This window comes from Mauremys reevesii, linkage group 1 (genome assembly GCF_016161935.1).
Source record: "Mauremys reevesii isolate NIE-2019 linkage group 1, ASM1616193v1, whole genome shotgun sequence".
Taxonomy (NCBI): domain Eukaryota; kingdom Metazoa; phylum Chordata; order Testudines; family Geoemydidae; genus Mauremys; species Mauremys reevesii.
This window is the reverse complement of record NC_052623.1, coordinates 99,705,793-99,728,695: the sequence shown is the minus strand read 5'-3', so window position 1 is coordinate 99,728,695 and position 22,903 is coordinate 99,705,793. Positions and strand designations below refer to the sequence as shown.

At 39.8% G+C, this 22,903-nt stretch overlaps 1 protein-coding gene across 3 annotated transcripts in view; it reads left to right on the top strand.

The window, feature by feature from the left end:
* Window positions 1-22,903, top strand: part of ABCC4 (ATP binding cassette subfamily C member 4) — a 269,468-nt gene that overhangs the window by 153,762 nt on the left and 92,803 nt on the right. The gene's annotated exons all lie outside the window — the stretch shown is intronic.

Sequence of the window (22,903 nt, the reverse complement as noted above, 5' to 3'; positions counted from 1 at the left end):
TGCGACTAAGCGTTCAGTCTTTTGGGTGCTTCCATGCCAAACTTTTTGAGATTCAGGCATAATTATCATAGAAAGAAATAGTCCCTTACCTTTACAGCCAAAAATGATTTACCAGACTGAAAGCTACTAGCCATGAGGCAAAAGTAAATCCCAACTATAAATGTGGGAGATAAAATTATAAAAGAAAAGTGGTTTTATAATGCAGTTTATTTTTTTCTGTGGCATAGATTATTTAATTCTGGTGATAATAAATCAACTGATGAAACACTTATAATTTGACAGAGAAAGTTTCTTTGTAGGATGAAAAGCATGTTCATCAATACACAAGTGCCTGTCTGTTTTATTTGAAAGTTGAAAGTAGCTTCAAATGGGAAATGCTGTTAAAGTATTTAAACATATGATATTTTCAACAAGCATGGTATTTCAGCACTCTGAAAATTACAGCACTGATAATGGGGTTAAATTATAGCTCTATCAGTTGGATGGCAAAGCTGCTTAAGTTAGTGTACTTTAATCTATGCTTGTTCACACAAGTGATTGTGCTGAATAAGTAGCATGCTTAAACAAGAAATACTAGTCTTAAATTCTGTGATTTATGGTAGGTGATGTTTTGACATATGGGGCAAGCATTTATAAGGCTTCATGTTAAAATATTTCGCTAGTGTTATCGTTTGCTACTGAATATTTTATCAGCAATGATGCTAGAAAATTGGTTATATGCCTATATGAGTGGAATTACTCAATTGGTTTCCTTTTATAACAAGATATATTATATACTGGGTTTTTAAAATAGTTTTTTGACGTTTCCTTGTGATCAAGATGAACTTCAAGGAACTGTGAGTAAGGATAATAGCTATTTGACAGCTCTCTTAAGTAGAATATTTTTCATATTTGCTCAAGTTCCACAGGCTTTGTTTTTTCCCACTGTGTGCCAACTTTAAAAACATATTCACGTATACACAGGTTTGTTAGTTTATGTTCAAAGGAAGGAGTTAGTCACTGTAAGACAACCTTTATTATAAAATAAAAACACACACTCCTTTTCCTTGTTAGTAACAACAAATGTGAGTCATTATAAAAATGACAACACAATAGATGCCATCAATCATAAAGATCCTGAACAACCACATAACACTCTAAATATTATTTTTGGGTGTTTGAATGGAACTGTTTGTAGTTTAAAGTAGGTGTGGTAATTAAAACCTGTTTGTATGCCGCATTTTTTTTTAAAAGGTTTAATTTTTTTTCATATAACAATGGTTATATGTACTTAGTCTTATCAGGGTGTGATATTAAATGATATTACATGGGAGTTGTTCACTTACTGATAATAGTCTCATAGCTTTTGTTACGAATTTAAATAGCCTTACACTCACGTATATTTGATTACTATTGTGATTCTGCCAATCACCTTGATAAAGTTGATTACTGTAGGAGTAGTCTAAGGTTAGTAAATATTACACCAGAATTTTCGTTACATTTATTATCTATTATCATAAACTATTTCATCTTTATTATTATTTTTCTTTGTAATAATCATTCGCTGAAGCTCAGTCAGAAGCTGATAATGAGACAAGCCTTTACAGTTTGTCAAGTTGCCATTCACTCTATTTACCCTTAATGTGTGAAATAAAATTAAAATATTATAAAAGCTGTTTAGGAGAATACTGCACATTATTTGAAACAGAAATAGAGCGACACTTTGTGCTTGCTGCCACTTCCAGTGTCCTGCTTTACTGGCAGTGTCCTGCTTTACTGGCACAAGATTTCAAGTCCCTTCACAGAGATTTTCCATCTTCCTCACAGTAAGATCCCATGCAAAAGAATGGCCTGCTGTGAATCTCATTTCTGACCATATGCTGACCTGCCCAGATACTGCAATTCTATGCTGAAGCAGTCAGAAAGGCAGCCGTTCCATCTCAACCAGATGTAAAGGGATAGGGATAGGGAGAGGAGCTGACAAAGGGAAAGAACCTAATTAAAAGTGTTGAATTTAGAAGACTGAATTAAAGTCATTCATGAACGTGGCACGCAGAAAAGTAGAAGAGGAGTTATGCCATGGTTATAAACAGATTCAGGACATTTTAACAACTCACCACAGGTGGGAAGGAAACATTGATGGTTCAGGGCACTTTCAAAAGGAAAGAATAAGTGATAATATTAGTGAAACAATGTGTGAGTGATTTAAAACTGTAACACTGAAGACTAGCCCCGTTAGTGTGACCCCACCATAAAATACGGCTTTGGAAATAGACAAATTGGTAGACAAGTATGGTTTGAAAGCTAGTAATAAGTGATCTGAGGGATGCAGAAAGTATTAGTCTAGTTGCTTAAAAATTGTGGGAGGCTTCTAGGATTGTTGTGAATTGGAAACAAAAGAAAGAGCATGCAAAAGTCATTCTGTCTTGCTGTTTATGGACAGAGCCCTTGGTCACGGCTATAGGAGTCTTTGAAATATGAAACCAAAAAGCTTCCAGGAAACTGCACCTTGTGTTTAAAGTCGTATGTTGGGATAATCAAATTACTAAAAACCTTCTGTCAGTGTTTAATGTCATTTCTAATTGATAAAATGGATACAATTTAAAGCACAACATCGCCTGCAGAGACGTCAACCTGCTGGGTGCTGTGAACTGAGCTGCTGCAAGTTGGAATGAACTGAAGAGCATTACAATTTAAAAAAATGTTTCATTAACAGTGCTTTTCTGTTTTGTACTGCACGGAAATCTCTCTCTCAGATGATCCTGGGTAATCTGCACTGCAGCATCTGGATGAGTTAATTAGTCTCATACCAGAGTGTAAGCATCTAGCAGATTATGCAACAGTTGAAGATTGTTTCTCTGTATATGAGGTTCCTGAAGAAGACTGGGATGAAAATACACTTCTCAGATTTACAATCCAAAATAAAAATATCAGTAGAAGATATGAATGAAAATATGGATGACGCTATATCTAAGAGTCTACCTACTCCAGAAATCCAGATTAAAACCTGAACTATAGAAATCAGTAGCTAGGGGAGTGGTGAGATTTCTGTACTTAATAGTGTTTAAGTGATCACTACTCTGATGTTGTTTAATTAGAAAATGGAAAGGTAACAGCTAGAATTAATTGCCAAAGCATTTGAAACAATCCAGAATAAATTAGGGTGTTGGTTTTTTCCCTTTTGTTCCCCCCAGAAAAAGATGTATGTTGATGCTTTGTCAGCTGTTTTAAATCACAGCGCATTATGCATTAATATGGGAAGAAATGCAGGAAGTCTAAAGAGAATCAAGACTTGGGTATTTGTGACATTATCTTCCACTGTATGAACATATTCTAAATAATAACGTGATTTAGTATTTAGGTATGTAGGTGAAACAACAGTTTGATGGGCTTGGGGTGTTGACAGATACCAGTATTTAAATAGCTTTTACATTAGTAAATTATTGCCCTTGTATGGGGTCAAGGCTGATTCCCCACTCTGGCACTTTGAGTGCAGAAGGTGGGGTCCGCAAGGATTCTAAAAATTAATACTGGCCACTCCAGGCTTGTATTAAACTCCCAAGGTTACAGCTTCACTCTGACCTTGGATGGGTAGATGCGGCCACCACCCAAGTGCAAAAACCCCGCTTTTGAGAACCCAGGAAAGCGCACCTGGGAATTCCTTCCTGTGGAGTACCCTCAAGCCTTTCACACCCCCCTCCAGGGAAAAGCTGAGAAAGAAAAACAAAGGAAATCAGTTGTTGCCACCAACTAATTAAACAACATATGCAGAAACCTCTTCGGGCACAAAAATTCAATCCTGTTTTTTAAAAAGGTAAATTTTATTAAAAACAAAAAAGAAGAAAATACATTTGGAATTTAGGCTTTTTGCTAGATTTTAAAAGAACCACTTATAAAGATTAAGCATCAAAATAACTTTCCTGAGGTCCAGCTTAAAGGTTACAAGCAAAACAAAAGCATTTGGGGGTTAGCACAGAGGAGTCCACAAGCCAATAAGAAATAAAAGAAATAACCCTAATCACGTCTTCCTAGACATTTCCTGATTTACTTACGTATCTGGGGTTTCAGATAAGTAGTCTCTAGGTATGATCTTATGGTTTTTCATACCTGGCTTAAAGCTTTCTATGGCATAGTTTTGCCCTGTTCCTGCTCTGCATCTCCTCTCTCCTGAGACCAACAATAGACAGACAAAGGGGAGTCTTGTTTCAATTTTAAAAAGTGCTAGCCTTCCCATTGGCTCTTTTGACCAGGTGCCCACACGCTTCCTTTTACCTATGCGTAGCAGTGAGACTTTTTAACCCTTTACAGGTAAAGCAAGTAGAGAACAGCTACCAAGAGGGATTTTATGGCTGGCTGGGTGTCCATAAAAGGAAGCTATCTCCCCTTCATTTATCACATATGGCTTTGTTTAATTTATTATATTTTAAGAGTAAAAAACATAAAAAGTAGATGTATGTTGTGCGTCTACTACAGAGGTTCTGGGAAGTGACTCCATAGCTAGGGTAGTATTCTAAAACGGGGGGAAAAATTCTCTCTAAATGTTAGGTGTCCATTTGGGGTGAAATTTTACACTAGTGTAATTTTTATCCCCTTTTGAATTTTCTATGTATTTTTATTTGGTTTATCGTATTTTTAATAGGAAGCATTTGAATTTGGTCGTCTGCAGAATTATTTTCCTTGGCAGTCCTGTTTTATATTGTTGACCAATATCTTTTTAAAAAGATTATCTAGCTATGCAAAACTTGGCAGGGGGTGTCTCTTGAAAACAACTGGTGGAATCGGAGTTTTTAAGATATAAAATGGTGAGTTGAGGATCATATTTAAACATTATAACAGAGCTTATGCACTGTGCACACTTGGTGGGGCAAGGGGCTTGGATGCTCCTAGGGCTAATGGGTTTATCTGTGGGGGAGTGTGTCAGGGTGTGCATACAACTCTGTTTGGTTGGTTAATGGGTCTGGGTGTGCACAATATCTTCTCAATGATGAGCTACATGTTTCTGTGATATTTTATTCTATAACTAAGAAGGACTCATGAACACCTGATGATTAAGGCTACGATTTATTCACGGGTATTTTTAGTAAAAGTCATGGACAGGTCACGGGCCATGGATTTTTGTTTATTTCCCGTAACCTGTCCATGACTTTTACTAAAAATACCTGTGGTTAAATCTTGGGGGGGGAGGGGCGTGCTGAAGGAGCATGGGGGGGGACGCTGCTAGGGGGGTACTCGGGGGCAGCGGCACCAGCTGCCTGAGCCCCGGACTGCTGCCAGGGCCAGCGGACCACGGCTGCTCCGGCTGGCCAGCAGGGGACCGTGGCCCGGGGCCAGTGGACCATGGCTGCTTTGGCTGGCTGGCTTGGCACTGCTGTCCAGGCCAGCAGACCGGGGCAGCTCTGACCAGTCATGAACAATGAGTCAGGGGATGTCAAGGACAACTGATGAATACAGTACATGAATTAGCCAAAATTGGAGGATTTATTGGTGGCCTAGAAGAGTAGTTACCTCTAAGGGAGCCATTTGGTGGGTGACCGGTCCCTACGAAAGGGATGACACATATATGGACTCCACTAACTCGGGGAAGTCCTTGTGCTGGTGGGGATCTTGTGTGCTCCAGATCCATGAAATTGCTTGAGCCACTTGAGTCCAGCAGCACCTCTACGTTGGTGTCAGGTATGGCAGGGTGCCAGAGTTGGAGATGTATTGGATGCTGATTGGCCATCACCAAGATACAGTGAGACAAATGTTGGCCTTCAAGGAGAGGAGAAAGGCTCTATTGGGGCTGGAACTTGGTGTTTCCCACTTGACCGCATCTCAGACCTTGGTAGGACTGCTTGATGGAAGTGTCCTGGTTCCCATACAGTATAGCATAGGCCCAATGCCTGGCATTGATTCTTCTCCATGCTGGAGAGATGGAGCTGGTCCAGCTGAGTTTGTTAGGTTACTTGGAGACTGTCTTTGCTTCAAGCCCTGAAACCTGACAAACACTAACCCATAAAAATAAGGAAATGAAAAGTTAAGCCACCGAGCGATTTGTACTATTTACTCTTCCATGCACAACTACATGCCTTACCAGTGCCACAGTTACTGTACCTCAGACAATACACCTCAATCTCTACTTTGCCTATCTAGGAATGCCATCCTTCCATCACCATCTTTAAACTTCCGTCTGCACATACTTTTTTGCCAGGCTACCTTCTCCCAAGACAACCCTACACTACATGACTACTAGTGTTGAGGGGAAAAAAGAATCTGATGAAGTGATGTATGCAGAAAGGTAAAAAAAAGGCCAAAGTTAAGATTGTGGTGCATGTGTGTTGTGTATGCCAGTTGTGGTGATGATAGTGTGTTGGTGGGTGAAGAAGATTGTATTTATACTGTTAGGTGGCTTAACTTGTCATTTCCTTGCTGTTTTCAGGCACAATACTTCACAGTTTTGTCAGGCACACTGTTTCATGGCAAAAATGTTTGTGTATTAATACATATAAGATAAAATATAAACCTCTGCTAATTAGTAAGTAGCAAACATAAAGCCTTGTATTGTGGGGAATCTTTTTCCATCAAAGACACCTGGTCATGGCTTCCTCAATAGCTCATCAACATTGTTCCTTAGTTCACTGGAAAGGTCACAAGAAAACAAACACAAAGTACTTTCTCCTCCTTGGCCACAGCATTCTCACTCCATAAATTAAGGACAACATTTAGATCCCAAAGCTGGGTTCCCCACGTGTAAGCATATTGTACCAGCATTGAGATTAGACCAAGATGGTCTCAAAATCTATGCTATTTTAATATCAGCTATTGATCCTGCAATGTGCAATTATTGCTATTTATAAAGGCCAAGAAATATACAATTAAATACGTATGGCATCATCCTAACAAACATCGGTATGGTCTTTCTGATAACTCATTACACTTATTCAGCAAAACAGCCCATGGCATAAAACTTCTGTCTTTGAGTCAAGAGATTTAAAATGTACAGTCAAATTATGACTCCTTCTGTTAAAGCTATGGTGTGGGTGCGGTGGAGAAAGGCTAGGAAGTGTGGTGATAATGGGAGGCATTATGCATACAGAACAGGAGCAAATATGATGCCTCCGGTAATGCTGGGGAAGCACACTCCATAGTACTCCTTTGTATAACCATTGAAAAGATGTAGCATGGATTGTCCCCAACAGACCTCTCCAAAGATCTTCTAATACAGAGGAAGCATGGCTATAACATATCTGGGCTGTTCAGAGCTGGTGGCAGCATCTCTCGCTCTCTTTTTTTTTTTCCCCTCTCTCTTCCTGTTCCAAGAAGGGCAGGCAGCTACATTATTACTACATTATTTGCATGGGAGCCCTGGATGGCTGGCAGGGCAAGGCTAGCAACCTCTCTCTAGCTCTCATAGTGCCTACACTGTAGCAGCCATTATTTGGCTCATAGCTTCATTACTAAAACTGTTTTCCCTAATTAAAATGAAGTTAGGACACTTAATTAAAATATTTTTATTGCAGGCTAGTAAACTGAAGGTGCATTTTTCTAAAGACATTGGTTGCCAGGGAAAACAGGTGTAACTTCTAAATGTCAAGCTGCTAGATGATGATATAGGGACAGTTTTTCCTCCACAGGAACATCTCAGGTACAGGATGAGGACACTCCAGATTTACTCACATAGGAAAACAGCCACCATCCCTTTTTTAGGACTTTCCCTATACATCTTTTCCTTTTCACATCAGCGGTAAACACCCCCACCCCCAAACCCAGTCAACCCCAAAATTCAAACATCCATTCCATCTCTGTGCTAGTGCACTTATTTTTTTGTGTGATCCCTGTGGTCTTCCTCAGAGACAATATCCTGGAGTGGCTGTTACCCCTTCTCTTAGGCTAGCCCTTCTGAATAGATGGAGTCCTGAGTATGAGGGTTTTGTATGCAGGACTTCCTGCAGGATGAGAGTCAGTGTGGAGCATGTCAGAGAAGCATTGCCCTCATTTATGGGTCAGTGGGCTTGTTTGCTCTTTCTTGCTCTACGTGGCAGAAAGGAACATGTGACCTATAGTGCTGACTATTTGCAATATATATATGAGCTTTCGTGGGTGAATACCCCCTTCGTCGGATGCATGTAACATCCGACAAAGTGGGTATTCACCCATGAAAGCTCATGTTCAATACGTCTGTTAGTCTATAAGGTGACACAGGACTCTTTGCTGCTTTTACAGAAAAATTGTAATAATCTTTCTAACATTTTCATTAAAAAGTGTTCATTTTAGACTTGTTCTAATAGTGAGAAATTTATCCAAAGGAATAATTTCAAAAGAGAACCAAATTCATCCTGTGAGAGGATATTGACTTGAGGTTTCTTTCTGAAGCATTGACAAGTATGTTGGAGACCTTCGTTTTTGAACTATGTTACTAATGATGGCAGTACATCTTTTTTAGTAATAAAGTAAGTTAGTTTCCAGCATTGACACATACAATGAAATTTAGCATTGGCTTCAAAGTCATTCACTAAACACTGCTTATATGTATGTGTAAAAAATAACAACAACAAAACACAACCCCCCTGACCCTCCCCCAGCCCGCTTTTTCATAATGATTAATCCAGTGATGCTCATTCTGTGGTAGAGACTCGGGGAAAATTGTTCTGCAGGTGGTCATTCTAAAACAGGTGTCAGACACATGAATGGGGCAGAAGGCAGAAAGCTTGCATTGATGCTGTATTCCATGTGTGGGCTGGACTTGAGTGTGACCTGGTCTGTTATCTGTCACCTTTCACAAGCAAGCACTAAATTCACTTATAATATTAGAAATATAGTTGAAAAAAGGGATTGTTTCCTTTTTTTTTCTTTTGGTAATGCAGTCAAAATAATGTTAGTGTCATAACTAATGCTGCACTGTGTTGATATTTTTAGCCAATTGATTTTGACTACACCTGTGGCTGGATATTAAAAATGTTTGAGACACTCAAATAACCAAGCTTAGCCAATTTATTGTCGATAGACAAAGAAATATGGTGCACAAAAGAAACAGTTAATACATCATCAGTCATATAATCATAGAATATTAGGGTTGGAAGAGACATCAGTGCTTCACCACCCTCCTAGTGAAATAGTGTTTCCTAATATCCAACCTAGACCTCGCCCATTGCAACTTGAGACCATTGCTTCTTGTTCTGTCATCTGCCACCACTGAGAACAGCCAAGCTCCATCCTCTTTGGACCCACCCCCCACACAAGTAGTTGAAGGCTGCTATCAAACCCCACTCTTCTCTTCTGCAGACTAAATAACCCAGTTCCCTCAACCTCTCCTCGTAAGTCATGTGCCCCAGCCCGCTAATCATTTTTGTTGCCCTCCGCTGGACTCTCTCCAATTTGTCCACATCCGTTCTGCAGTGGGGGGACAAAAACTGGATACAGTACTCCAGATGTGGCTTCACCGGTGCCAAATAGAGGGGAATAATCACTTCCCTCAATCTGCTGGCAATGCTCCTACTAATACAGCACAATATGCTGTTGGCAATAAGGGCACTCTTAACTCATATCCAGCTTCTCATCCACTGTAATCCCCAGGTCCTTTTCTGCAGAACTTCTGCTTAGCCAGTCAGTCCCCAGCCTGTAGCAGTGCATGGGATTCTTTCTTCCTAAGTGAAGGACTCTGCACTTGTCCTTGTTGAACCTCATCAGATTTCTTTTGGTCCAATCCTCCAATTTGTCTAGGTCACTCTGGACCCTCTCCCTACCCTCCAGCATATCTACTTCTCTCCCCAGCTTAGTGTCATCTGCAAACTTGCTGAGGGTGCAATTCATCCCATCATCCAGATCATTAACGAAGATGTTGAACAAAACCGACCCCAGGACCAACCCCTGAGACACTCCGCTTGGTACCGGCTGCCAACTAGACATTGAGCTGTTGATTACTACCTGTTGAGCCCGACAACATAGCCAGCTTTCTATCCACCTTATAGTCCATTCATCCAATCCATACTTCTTTAACTTGCTGGCAAGAATACTGTGGGAGACTGTATCAAAAACTTTGCTAAAGTCAAGATATATCACATCCACTACTTTCCCCATATCCACAGAGCCAGTTATCTCATCATAGAAAGCAATCATGTTGGTCAGGCATGACTTGCCCTTGGTGAATCCATGCTGACTGTTCCTGATCACCTTCCTCTCCTCCAAGTGCTTCAAAATGGATTCCTTGAAGACCTGCTCCATGTTTTTGCCGGGGACTGAGGTGAGGCTGACTAGTCTGTAGTTCCCTGGGTTCTCTTTCTTCCCTTTTTTAAAGATGGGCACTATATATTTGCCTTTTTGCAATTTTCTAGGACCTCCGCCAATCGCCATGAATTTTCAAAATTAATGGCCAGTGGCTCTGCAATCACATCAGCCATCTCCCTCAGCATCCTTGGACACATTAGATCTGGACCCGTGGACTTGTACACGTCCAGCTTTTTAAAATAGTCCTTAACCTGTTCTTTCACCACTGAGGGCTGCTCACTTCCTCCCCATACTGTGTTGCCCAGTGCAGCAATCTGGGAGATGACCTTGTCTGTGAAGACCGAGGCAAAAAAAGCATTGAGTACTTCAGCTTTTTCCACATCATCTGTCACTATGTTGCCTTCTCCATTCAATAAGGGTCCCACACTTTCCCTGACCACCTTCTTTTTGCTAACGTATCTGTAGAAACCCTTTTTGTTACCCTTCACATCCCTTGCTAGCTACAACTCCAATTGTGCCTTGGCCTTCCTGATTACACCCCTGCATGCTCTAGCAATATTTTTATACTCCTCCTAGTCATCTGTCCAAATTTCTACTTTTTCCACTTCTGGGGAAGCAGGCTCTTGCAGTATGTTCAGTTCACGTTACACAGAAGATGTGCTTTGGAAATATGCGTTTAAATTGGCTATATTTATGGTGTGGTTTCACAAGTTACAAAACATTGTATATGTCTCTAAAATTCAACTCTCCAGTTTGTACCAGTTCCTTAACTTATTGTTTTGTACCTTGCTTGTCTTTGTTTGCAAAATAGCATTCCAGTTACTGGTCCATGAAGGTATCTCCCAAACTTGTATTGGGGCGGAACGTTAATGTACTTTGTTTTTGACAGTTTTCCTGTCCCCTTATACCAAATTCTGAGTTGTTCTGTACCCAGGTATTGTGGCATATTCCAGTGAATAAGAGTGAACAGCATTGTTGGAAAAACAGTACAATTCAGTTGGCGTAACCCCAAATTTATACATACAATATCCATACATGCATTTAATCCATATGAATGTGATGTAAGTAATACATATATACGTTGACCAACACCTTTAATCTATTGCTAGCAGGGACAAAAATTATTTGTAAAAAGAAAAATCGTGTTTTCAAACTAATCTCAGTCATGTTTTCAGCCAGAGATACGGCCCTATGAGATCAATTTCCATGGTAATAGCCATAGAGCCTACTTTTGTTGTGTTGTGAGCTCTTGCCATTAGCTTTGTCACTTTGACCATGGCACTGCTCTCTTTGCACCCCTCCATTGGATCCAGTTCTCTGTGGCATCAAATATCAGTTCCTTGTCTTCATTTTCAAGGCCCTTCATAGTCAATCCCCATCCTACGTATCATCTCTCATTTGCTATTGAATTGTTTACACTCGCTTCTGATTGGTCCATGGTGCCAATCTCCATCTCCATTTGTTACGTTTTTCAAATAAGCACCTTCATGTCTTTTTCCATGCTGTCCCTGAAGACTCTCCATAAACATCTGCAAGCCTCCTCGTTATCCACTTTCAAATCTGTCCTCAAAAGCCCTTTGTGCTGTGTTGCCTACAAAAGACTTGACATGGAGAGTAGTCGGGGCAAAACACCCAACTGGCTTCAAGACTCAGATTGAAAAGTTTATGGAGGGGATGGTATGATGAGAGTGCTGACAATGGAATGTAACCGATCTGCAACTCCTACTTGCAAATATCTCCAAGGCTGGTGATGGGATACTAGATTGGGAGGGCTCTAAGTTACTACAAAGAATTCTTTCCCAGGTGTCTGGCTGGTGGGTCTTGCCCACATGCTCAGGATCTAACTGATTGCCATATTTGGGTTCAGGAAGGAATTTTTCCTTGGGTCAGATTGGCAGAGACCTTGGGGGGTTTTCACCATCCTCTGCAGCATGAGTCACTTGTGTAAATGGTGGCATCTCTGTAACTTGAAGTCTTTAAATCATGATGTGAGGACTTCAGTAACTCAGCCAGAGGTTATGGGTCTATTACAGGAGTGCAGGAGGTCAGACTAGATGATCATCCTGGTCACTTCTGGCCTTAAAGTCTATGAGACAACAGTTATGCTGCTAGTGTGGTGTGACCACTATCACCAATGTTGTCTCAGTGTTTCCTTGTCTATCTGTATCCATCTGTTATCTCTTGTCTGATACTTACTGATTGTAAGCTCCTTGGGCAGGGACCATCTTTTTGTCCCTCGTATTTGTTCAGTTCCTAGCACAATGAGCTCCTGCTCCATGACTAGGGCTCCTAGACGCTATGGTAAAACAAATAATAAAAAATAAGCCTCTTTGTCCCAGTCCCTTGGAGAAAATGTATTTGGGTTGAGACATTCAATTGTTGTTTGAATCTCCTGTTTCACCTGGACTATAGACACCAGTATGTCTTGAATAGAAGTGTCACATGTTAGTTCTTAAATTCAAGGTCCATGGCCCCATAATGAGAGCAAGCTAGCACTACCCTTTTTGGGCAAATCAGAAAAATATCTCCACTTAAAAAACAAAAATACCCCAAATCTCTCCATGGTTAGAGAAATCAGATTATATCAGTGTGTGACCTAAATTGTTATGGTAGAATACATAGCAAACTAATCCTAACAGGTGTATCCAAAATACTGTGCGAGGTAAACATGAGGGCTCTCTACAACACATTAGGTACATGAAATAGAGATTGGTGGACTGCTTAAAAAGCTCTTGGGCTTGTTGTACAGAAGTAAGTCATACATCTTTGGCTCTAGTTTTAATGGGAATAGAGGTTCTGTTACATTAGACTTGAAACAATAAAGAAGGCACCAAAATATGCCACTCATTTAAGAAAGGAAACCTGACTGGTATGCTTCTTCTGCAAACTCTGTTTGCATCTTGCAGTATGTCTTTCTATATCTGCTGTAATTCCAAACACAATTCTGGAAGGAAACAGAGCAAAGAAGCACTTATTTTAATTACTGAACTCTAGACAATCCTCAAAGACCATCTAATACTTCCATCTAATTCGGTGTGCAACAGAATTTCTGTTGAGTTTTCCAAGTACTCCAGACTTAGTAAAACAAAGCCTGTTTCTTCACAATTGTCAAATTTCATTGAATCTGAAATCCTGGTGATAGATTTAATTGTCATCAAAATAAGTCTTGGTTTCTGTAAATTGTTTGATCTCAGTTGCTTTAGAAGTGACAATATATTTTCTTTTACAGAGTTTAGATATTGTTTTCATGTGGTATGTGGAGTAAAGTTTGAACCTACTAAAGAAATTATTTCATTGTTTGATTTCTGTCAGGAAGGCTTACACAAAAAGCTTAGTCTCAGATCCTTTAAAGTTCAAGCATCTGCCACTAGGGGCAAAAAATTATTTTCCTGTAGGCAGTTACCCTTCATTATAGATCATAGTGCTTCTTCTTTTAGCAGATAATCTAATTTAAACCTAAGAGATGAGTCATGCATCCTCAATAGGATTCAAATCTAGTTTAAATTCTCAGATGTTAGAACCTTTCAGTTCTTCCTGTGTCTCTTTTCTAAACATAGAAGTGGTCTTTTGGTTGTCTGTTTCTGCTGAGGAGAATAGAGGAATTGAGTGTGTGTAGCAGCTACTAATTAACATTATTTTCAAAATATTTCTGTAGTACTTGAAAACACCTAGAGTTTGTAACTAATGGATTTCCAGATGAAGAGCCCTTTTTTTCAATCATTTTTAAAGCACATAATTTAAGATCTCATCCTGCAAGATGATCCATCTGAGCAGATATCCATCTTTAAAAAAGGGAAGAAGGAGAATCTGGGGAACTACAGACAGGTCCGCCTCACCTCAGTCCCTGGAAAAATCATGGAGCAGGTCCTCAAGGAATCCATTTTGAAGCACTTGGAGGAGAGGAAGGTGATCAGGAACAGTCAACATGGATTCACCAAGTGCAAGTCATGCCTGACCAACCTGATTGCCTTCTATGATGAGATAACTGGCTCTGTGGATATGGGGAAAGTGGTGGACATGATATATCTTGACTGTAGCAAAGCTTTTGATACAGTGTCCCACAGTATTCTTGCCAGCAAGTTAAGTAGTATGGATTGGATAAATGGACTAAAAGGTGGATAGAAAGCTGGCTAGATTGTCGGGCTCAACGTAATCAATGGCTCGATGTCTAGTTGGCAGTCAGTATCAAGCAAGGGGTCTGTCCTGTGGCCGGTTTTGTTCAACATTTTCATTAATGATCTGGTTGATGGGATGGATTGCACCCTCAGCAAGTTCGCAGATGACACTAAGCTGGGGGGAGAGGTAGATACACTGGAAGGTAGGGAGAGGGTCCAGAGTGACCTAGACAAATTGGAGGATTGGACCAAAAGAAATCTGATGAGGTTCAATAAGGACAAGTGCAGAGTCCTGCATTTAGGATGGAAGAATCCCATGCACTGCTACAGGCTGGAGACAGACTGGCTAAGAGGTAGTTGTGTCATTCCCCTGGTGTTATCTGGACCGGTGATCTGCTAGGTCACTCCAATCCTTGACTCTGGGAGCCAGCCTTACCCTGCTCTGCTGTGAAAACCCCCACTCCCAGGCTATTCACACACAGCCTCTAGCATGTAAGCCGCTCTCAGCTACGTGAGTGAGCACTTTTGGCTAGCCGCTGCTTGGATTGTGCAACTGAATGACACTAGCCAATATCTCCGGTCCCAGACACAATCCTAGGAACCTCTGTCTTGCAGTGTTCAGTTATGCCTGATGGACGCTGCAAACTTATATGAGTTCGTCAATTTAACAAGGAAGTTGATATGTACTAAGCTTGTTATCCCAAGAGGAGTCTCTGACATGCTTCAAACCAAACACACTGCTTCAGGTAGAATAAACAAACACATTTATTAACTACAAAAGATAGATTTTAAGTGATTATAAGTCAAAGTACAACATGTCAGATGTGGTCGAATGAAATAAAAGCAAAACGCATTCTAAACTGATCTTAACACTTTCAGTGCCCTTACAAACTTAAAAGCAGCAAAGAGTCCTGTGGCACCTTATAGACTAACAGACGTATTGGAGTATGAGCTTTCGTGGGTGAATACATGCATCCAACGAAGTGGGTATTCACCCACGAAAGCTCATGCTCCAATACGTCTGTTAGTCTATATGGTGCCACAGGACTCTTTGCTGCTTTTACAGATCCAGACTAACACGGCTCTGATACTTACAAACTTAGATGCTTCTCACCACAGGCTGGCTGGTTGCCCTTCAGCCAGGCTCTCCCCTTTGATCAGTGCTTCAGTTGCTTGGTGGTGGTGTCTGTAGATGGAGGTGGAAGAGAGTGCGCGTGGCAAATGTCTCTCCCTTTTATCATGTTCTTTCTTCCCTCTTGGCTTTGCCCCACCCCTTCAGAGTCAGGTGAGCAATACCTCATCGTACTCCCAAACTGACCAAGGTGGGGGGGGGTGACTCACTCGAGAGTCCAACAGGTCCTTTGTTGCTGCCTAGGCCAGTGTCCTTTGTTCCTGTGAGGCTGGGCTGGGTTTGTTTCATGCATGCCCTGATAAGGTGTGAACTGCCCCTCTGCTCCTGGAGAGTTTTGCCTGGGCTTGTTTTAAGCCATGTTTCAGCTTCATAACTATACACATGAAATTACAACCTATAACATTACTGTAACAACAATGCTCAGTGCATCATGAGTCTTCCGAAGACACCCAACATGACAAACTTTGCATTGTATACCACACAGTCATATTATAAGGATGAACATGGGGGGTGCGGGGTGTTCCCCCAAGGTACAGAGTGTCACAGCAGTTCTTCAGAAAAGGACCTGTGGATTTCAGTAGATGAGAAGCTGGATATGAGTCAAGAGTGTGCCCTTGTTTTCTAGGCTAGCGACATATTGGACTGCATTAGTAGGAGCATTGCCAGCAGATCTAGGGAAGTGATTATTCCCTTCTATTTGGCACTGGTGAGGCCACATCTGGAGTATTGTATCCAGTTTTGCTCCCCCCCCCTCCCCCCAAAGGGATGTGGAGAAATTGGAGAGAGTCCAGCGGAGGGCAACAAAAATGGTTAGCGGGCAGGGGCACATGACTTATGATGAGAGACTGGAGGAACTGGGCTTATTTAGTCTGCAGAAGAGAAGAGTGAGGGAGGATTTGATAGCGGCTCTCAACTACCTGAAGGGGGGTTCCAAAGAGAATGGAGCTAGGCTGTTCTCAGTGGTGGCAGATGACAGAACAAGGAGCAATGGTCTCAAGTTGCAGTGGGGGAGGTCTAGGTTGGATATTAGGAAATACTATTCACTAGGAGGGTGGTGAAGCACTGGAATGAATTACCTAGGGAGGTGGTGGAATCTCCATACTTAGAGATTTTTAAGGTCCGTCTTGACAAAGTCCTGGTTGGGATGATATAGTTGGGGATTGGTCCTGCTTTGAGCAGGGGGTTGGACTAGATGACCTCCTGAGGTCTCTTCTATGATTCTCTTAATCTTCTATGATTCTGTGAAGTCTCATTGAAGTCCGTTGGGCTCTGTACTAGTAAAGGGGTCCATCAGAATGGATTATGTTGTGAGTGGAGCCATATTTTCTCTGCATAGATCATGTATCTAACGTTTGTTAATTAATTGATCATGCAGTTTTCCAGAAAATAATTTGATTATGAAACAGTGGACAAAACCTAAATGATGTGCACGCATGCATAACTGGTAGAATAGACCAGATCCTGTAACTTGTTTTGTATTCACCTCTTTCAAAAAGCATGTATGGTTTGGAAATTTTGGAGTTGACCAGAGAGAACATTAGATGATGGATCCTTCTTATTTGGAATGTGGCATGTTTGGGGGGTATCCAGGCCTTCAGGTTTCAGTCACGGTCTAAATAGACATTTAGAAAGCTAATATGTATCTGGCATAATGCAATGGAATTACAATGGAAAAAATGAGTTTATTGGAAAGTGCATACATTCTGTGCTATGCTTTTTTAAAGGTAACAGCACAAACAGCAATTCTCTGAATATTAAAGATTATATTGTCTTAAATAGACACAGTATGAAATTGCTGTTAAATATTTGAAAATATTAACAGAAATAACAGCGCACGTACATTGTTTTATTTGTAAAGTATTCAATTTCATGTGACAGACCACCTTCACAGTTTTTAAAAAACACAATATTGATAGAAAAAAGAACAAACCTGTTTGTTTGAGCCTTTTGGTGTCCTTGCCCACTAAGATGATGCCTTCACTGGGTATGTCTACACTTCGAGCTGGAGGTATAAATCCCCCAGGTCAAGGAGACATACCCACACTAGCTTGATAACTCTAAAACTAAAGTGTAGCCGCAGCAGTACATGCGATGGGAGGCATTAGCAACTCCGAGTACATACATATCATAGATGGAGTTTTCAATGATGTACTTATGAAATGATCCCTAAAAAAGAACTCTGATCATGCTGTTAGTACTGAGAATTAACAATAAGGAAGACTTTGAAATCTTTCTTTTGAAATGAATGAATTTTTTAGGGGTGTTGATTAATCACAGTTAACTCACGTGATTAACTCAAAAAATGTAATTGCAATTAAAAAAATTAATAATGATTAATCACAGTTTTAATTGCACTTTTAAACAATAGAATTCCAATTGAAATTTATTAAATATTTTGGATGTTTTTCTACATTTTCAAATATATTGATTTTAATTACAACATATAGTACAAAGTATACCGTGCTCACTTCATATTTTTTATTACAAATATTTGCACTGTAAAAATGATAAAATAGTATTTTTCAATTCTCCTCATACAGTACTGTAGTGCAATCTTATTCTTCTTATCCTGCTTCTTATTTACAATGTCACCTGAAAGTGAGAACAGGCGTTCACATGGGACATTTGTAGCCAGCGTTGCAAGATATTTACATGTCAGATATGCTAAACATTCATATGCCACTTCATGCTTCGACCACCATTCCAGAGGACATGCTTATGATGCCTGTTAAAAAAAATAATGCATTGATTAAATTTGTGACTGAACTTCTTGGGGGAGAATAGTATGTCTTCTGTTCTGTTTTACACGCATTCTACCATACATTTCATGTTATGGCAGTCTCGGATGATTACCCAGCACATGTTGTTTGTTTTAAGAACACTTTCACTGCAGATTTGACAAAACACAAAGAAGGTACCAATGTGAGATTTCTAATGATAGCTACTGTACTCGACCCAGAGTTTAAGAATCTGAAGTGCCTTCCAAAATCTGAGAGGGACAAGGTGTGGAGCATACTTTCAGAAGTCTTAAAAGAGGAACACTGCAATGTGGAAACTACAGAACCTGAACCACCAAAAAAAGAAAATCAGCCTTCTGTTGGTGGCATCTGACTCAGATGATGAAACGAACATGCATCAGTCTGCACTGCTTTGCATTGTTATCGAGCAGAACCCATCATCAGCATGGACGCATGTCCTCTGGAATGGTGGTTGGAAGCATGAATGAACAAATGAATCTTTAGAGCATCTGGCACGTAAATATCTTGCGTCGCCAGCTACAACAATGGTGTACAAATGCCTGTTCTCACTTTCAGGTGACATTGTAAATAAGAAGCAGGCAGCATTATCGCCTTCAAATGTAAACAAACTTGTTTGTTTGATTGGCTGAACAAGAAGTCAGAGTGAGTGGACTTGTAGACTCTAAAGTTTTACATTGTTTTATTTTTTTGTACATAATTCTACATTTGTAAGTTCAAATTTCATGATAAAGAGATTGCACTACAGTATTTGTATTAGGTGAATTGAAAAATACTATTTCTTTTGGTTTTTTTTTACAGTGCAAATATTTGTAATAAAATAAATATAAAGTGAGCACAGTACACTTTGTATTGTGTTGTAATTGAAATCACTATATTTGAAAATGTAGAAAACATCAAAAATACTTAAATAAATGGTATTCTATTTTTTAAGAGCGCAATTAATGTTTTTAATTGCTTGACAGCCCTACTTTTCTTACATATTTTGTAGCGGTTTTATAGAAGTCATGTCAAGACTTTATGAATTCCCTCTTCCAAACTTGCAGTGGTAAGTCAGACCAACTGCACTAAGTCTAACGAGGGAGATTTTCAAAGGCACAAAGGAAAGTTACATGCTCAGCTCCCCTGTAAAGGTACTTAAATTAAGTTCTCAGTCTTGCCTAAGCAGGGAGGTGATAGATTTTGAATTCACATGGCTGCACATTTCCCTTAGAAATATGTTAACTCCAGTGGAAGTTGTATGAGCACATCCTAGAGCAGAATGTGGTCCACAGAGTTTTTTGCAATAAAATTGCATAAACATACACATTTTTTGTCCAATTTTAATCATGCTTTTTTAGAGATTTAGTATAAATCCTGTAGTTTTAGGACAAGAAAACCTCAGAGTGCACGTTTGTTAGCCTTTCTCATTAAGATTAACTCTTTTCATGTTATAACCAATGCACACTTAGAGTAATTTTTTTTTTACTGCAGTCTGTGGTATAACTTGCAATTCAGCCACATTACAGTGTCTGATGCACAGTTTTGTATGGAATATAGACACATGATAAATCCAGGTTTTCTCACAGTCTTCATGTTGCGCCTCTGTCTGTCTTTGAACTTCTTTTCTTCCTGCTGTGTTTGATATCTTATAGTAGATAGGCAGAGCATCTTGGTGATGAATAAAGCATCTGAGCAAAAGTGGTTGGCAGAGAAACAAAGTTGCCACATAAGTAGGTGAAAAGTTAATGATTAAAACACCTAGAGAGAAGTGCATCTTGAAGGAACAAAGAGAAAAATATTGCACGGAATTCCTTTATCAATGAAAGTTTTTGATGCAACATCACCTCATGAATACCTTAACTTATTCATTGGTAGCTTTCTTTCCTAAATGCAATGTCATTTAGGGTAAATTGAGATGTTCTCTTTATAGATAATCATTAGGATGCTTAGTGTCTTTTTGTGTGGAACTCTTACTCAAAAAAAATTGGACTTAACTTAAGGGGTCTTCAATTTCACCTGAAGTGTAGTTTTGTTTGCCACAAAAAAATCCCATATGCTCTGGGACAGACCTTCAGTGAGGCTATTCTGATATTGGTGATAGAATTACTGTGATTTATGCCAGCTGAGGATCTGGCTTTACATGAACATATTGTATATTTCCTTCATGTCTGTAATGGGTTAGTACTTTTCTTTACATTTTATGCTGCTGGCTTTTTCTCAACACATAGCTAAATTACAGTTCATAACTTGCCTTCAGATTAGAGTTTAAAGAAATATTTAAAGTTGTTTTTGTAACGCCTCCAGCAGGATTAAACCCAAAAATTATATATATAGACTAAACATCTAAGATAGGGTTTGTCTACATGGGAAGTTATTCTTGAATAAGGTAAAGTGTAAATTTAAAGAGTAATAGCTATTCTGCAAAAGCTCTTCTGGTTAACTTCCTCATGTAGACAAGCCCTATTTGAGACTATACCAGGGCCGGCTCTAGACCCCAGCGCACCAAGCGCGCGCGCTTGGGGCGGCATGCCGCTCCGGTGGACCTCCCACAGGCGTGCCTGCAGAGGGTCCGCTGGTCCCGCAGCTCGGGTGGACCAGCCTCAGGCATGCCTGCGGAGGGTCCACTGGTCCCGTGGCTCGGGTGGACCTCCCGCAGGCACATATGCAGGAGGTCCACCGGAGCCGCAGGACCAGCGACCACCAGAACGCCCCCCGCGGCATGCCGCCCTGCTTGGGGCGGCGAAATTGCTAGAGCCGCCCCTGGACTATACTTTTCCTTTTTGTCTTCCACAGTAGCTGTAAAGATCCACCTTTTTCTTTTGCAAATAGTTTGGGTAATATGAGCTACATTCTTCTCATATTTGCATATTTAAAATACAATAATATAGTCCAAATTAGGAAGATCCTGCTTGTGAATTTTCCATAACTTGTTGATCTATGCATCACTGAGGTTGCTTCATAACGAAGAATTACCGTACATTGCTTTTATGGTATAAGGATGCAAAATACTGTCTGGCAGACATTCTATCAGTCTGTAATTTTATTTTCTCATTACCCCCCATCAGCAATATGAAATACAACCATCGTTTGATTCCTGGTAGCAAATGTTTTAAGAATTGCAGTGTCCTTTTATAAGACTTATTTTCATGTAATTTCCATGAAAGGTATATGTTATGTAACTGCATTTATACTGGGGACAAGAGTTGCGGCCTTTTTATAGACACAATTTACAAGGGGCATAGTGGCCCTTTGTAGGATTATCCACATAGACACAGCTCTAGTTCAATGTGCTAGGCTAACTTCATTATAAGTTTGAGACCAATGGAGTCATTTAGCTTAGACAAGAGAATAAGAAGATGCTAGATGGCAATGGCTGCTGTAGGCCACACATAAATTTATAGTGTGCAGTGAGCTGAACCAGATGCAGTTCCTTATTTTACAAAAGAGTTCATACATCTCCAGGCCTGCACAAATAATAATAATTACTAATAAATAATATCAAATGTTACCTCACAGTGGGCCTGATCCAAAGTTCATTGAAGCCAACAGAAAGGCCCCTTGACTTTAGTAGGCTTTGCATTATTGCTCTATATCATGCCCTCTAGAATAAGGTCCAGGAATATATGGTTTTGACCAAAAATAGTTGGGTACATGGGAAACTTTTTCAAGGTACATTACTAGCCTTCCTTTTAGGGATAATCTATAAAACGATTTGTCCCCTTGATATTAACAGCAAACTGTTCATTTGGTTGCTAACAAAGAAATGTATGTTGTTTCCACTAAAATCACTCTTTTTGAGGAAACTGGTCAGATTAATTACTGATTGATTTAGAGAAAAATGGATAGTTCTCATGATACTTCATCTCCAACTTCCGAATTCTTAGGCAGCAAGTAGTCGGAACTATTACAGTGTATTTAAAGAAACCAGGACCTTCCCTGTGTTACTGAAATTATTCCTTACAAACCATACTGCTCTGCCCATATCTTCTTGCATATGATTGCTAGCATGAATTTATGATCCACAGTAATACACCCCTATGTCATTTGTCTGCAGGCATATAAAGTAGAAATGAAGCAACAGCCCCACCATTTGTCTTTAAAAAATGTGAACTTTGATGTCTAAATATGACAGTTTAAATGCCAACGTTGTTAACTGTTTCACTGCTATTGTCATACCATTAATATCAAAGTATCGTAGAAAGTGTGCAAGGAAAAGACTTAAGCCATCTTGTCTTTCTCTTTGTCGATGACAGATTATCTACTGTATATTTTTAAATACATTTTATAATCTGGTTTTTAAATAACTCTAGTAATGGGGTTTCCACCACTTTCCTTTGGAGACTGTTCCATAGTCTGATTATTTATGCTGGTTAAGGAATATTTTCTGCTATACAGCCTAAAAGTTTCCTGTCTCATTACTCTGAGTTATAACATAATACTTGCTGTTTTATATCGTCCACAAATGGATTTGTCTTGAGTACCTTGACATACCTTTTATATTTTAATTTTTGAATAGATGTTCCCTAGGAATAAACCCACGAGATCCAAATAAGTAGCTAAATGAATATTAATTTGATTTGTTAGATTAAAGTAGTGGTCGTGTTCAGAGAGAGAAGCTAAAAATGCAACATACAGAAACAAAGAAGTAAATAATTTTGTTTAGACTTTATTGACTTTGTATTCTCAGGCTGGTGATAAAGAAAGGGCATGTGTGTCCCCCTGGAGCAGCAACAGCG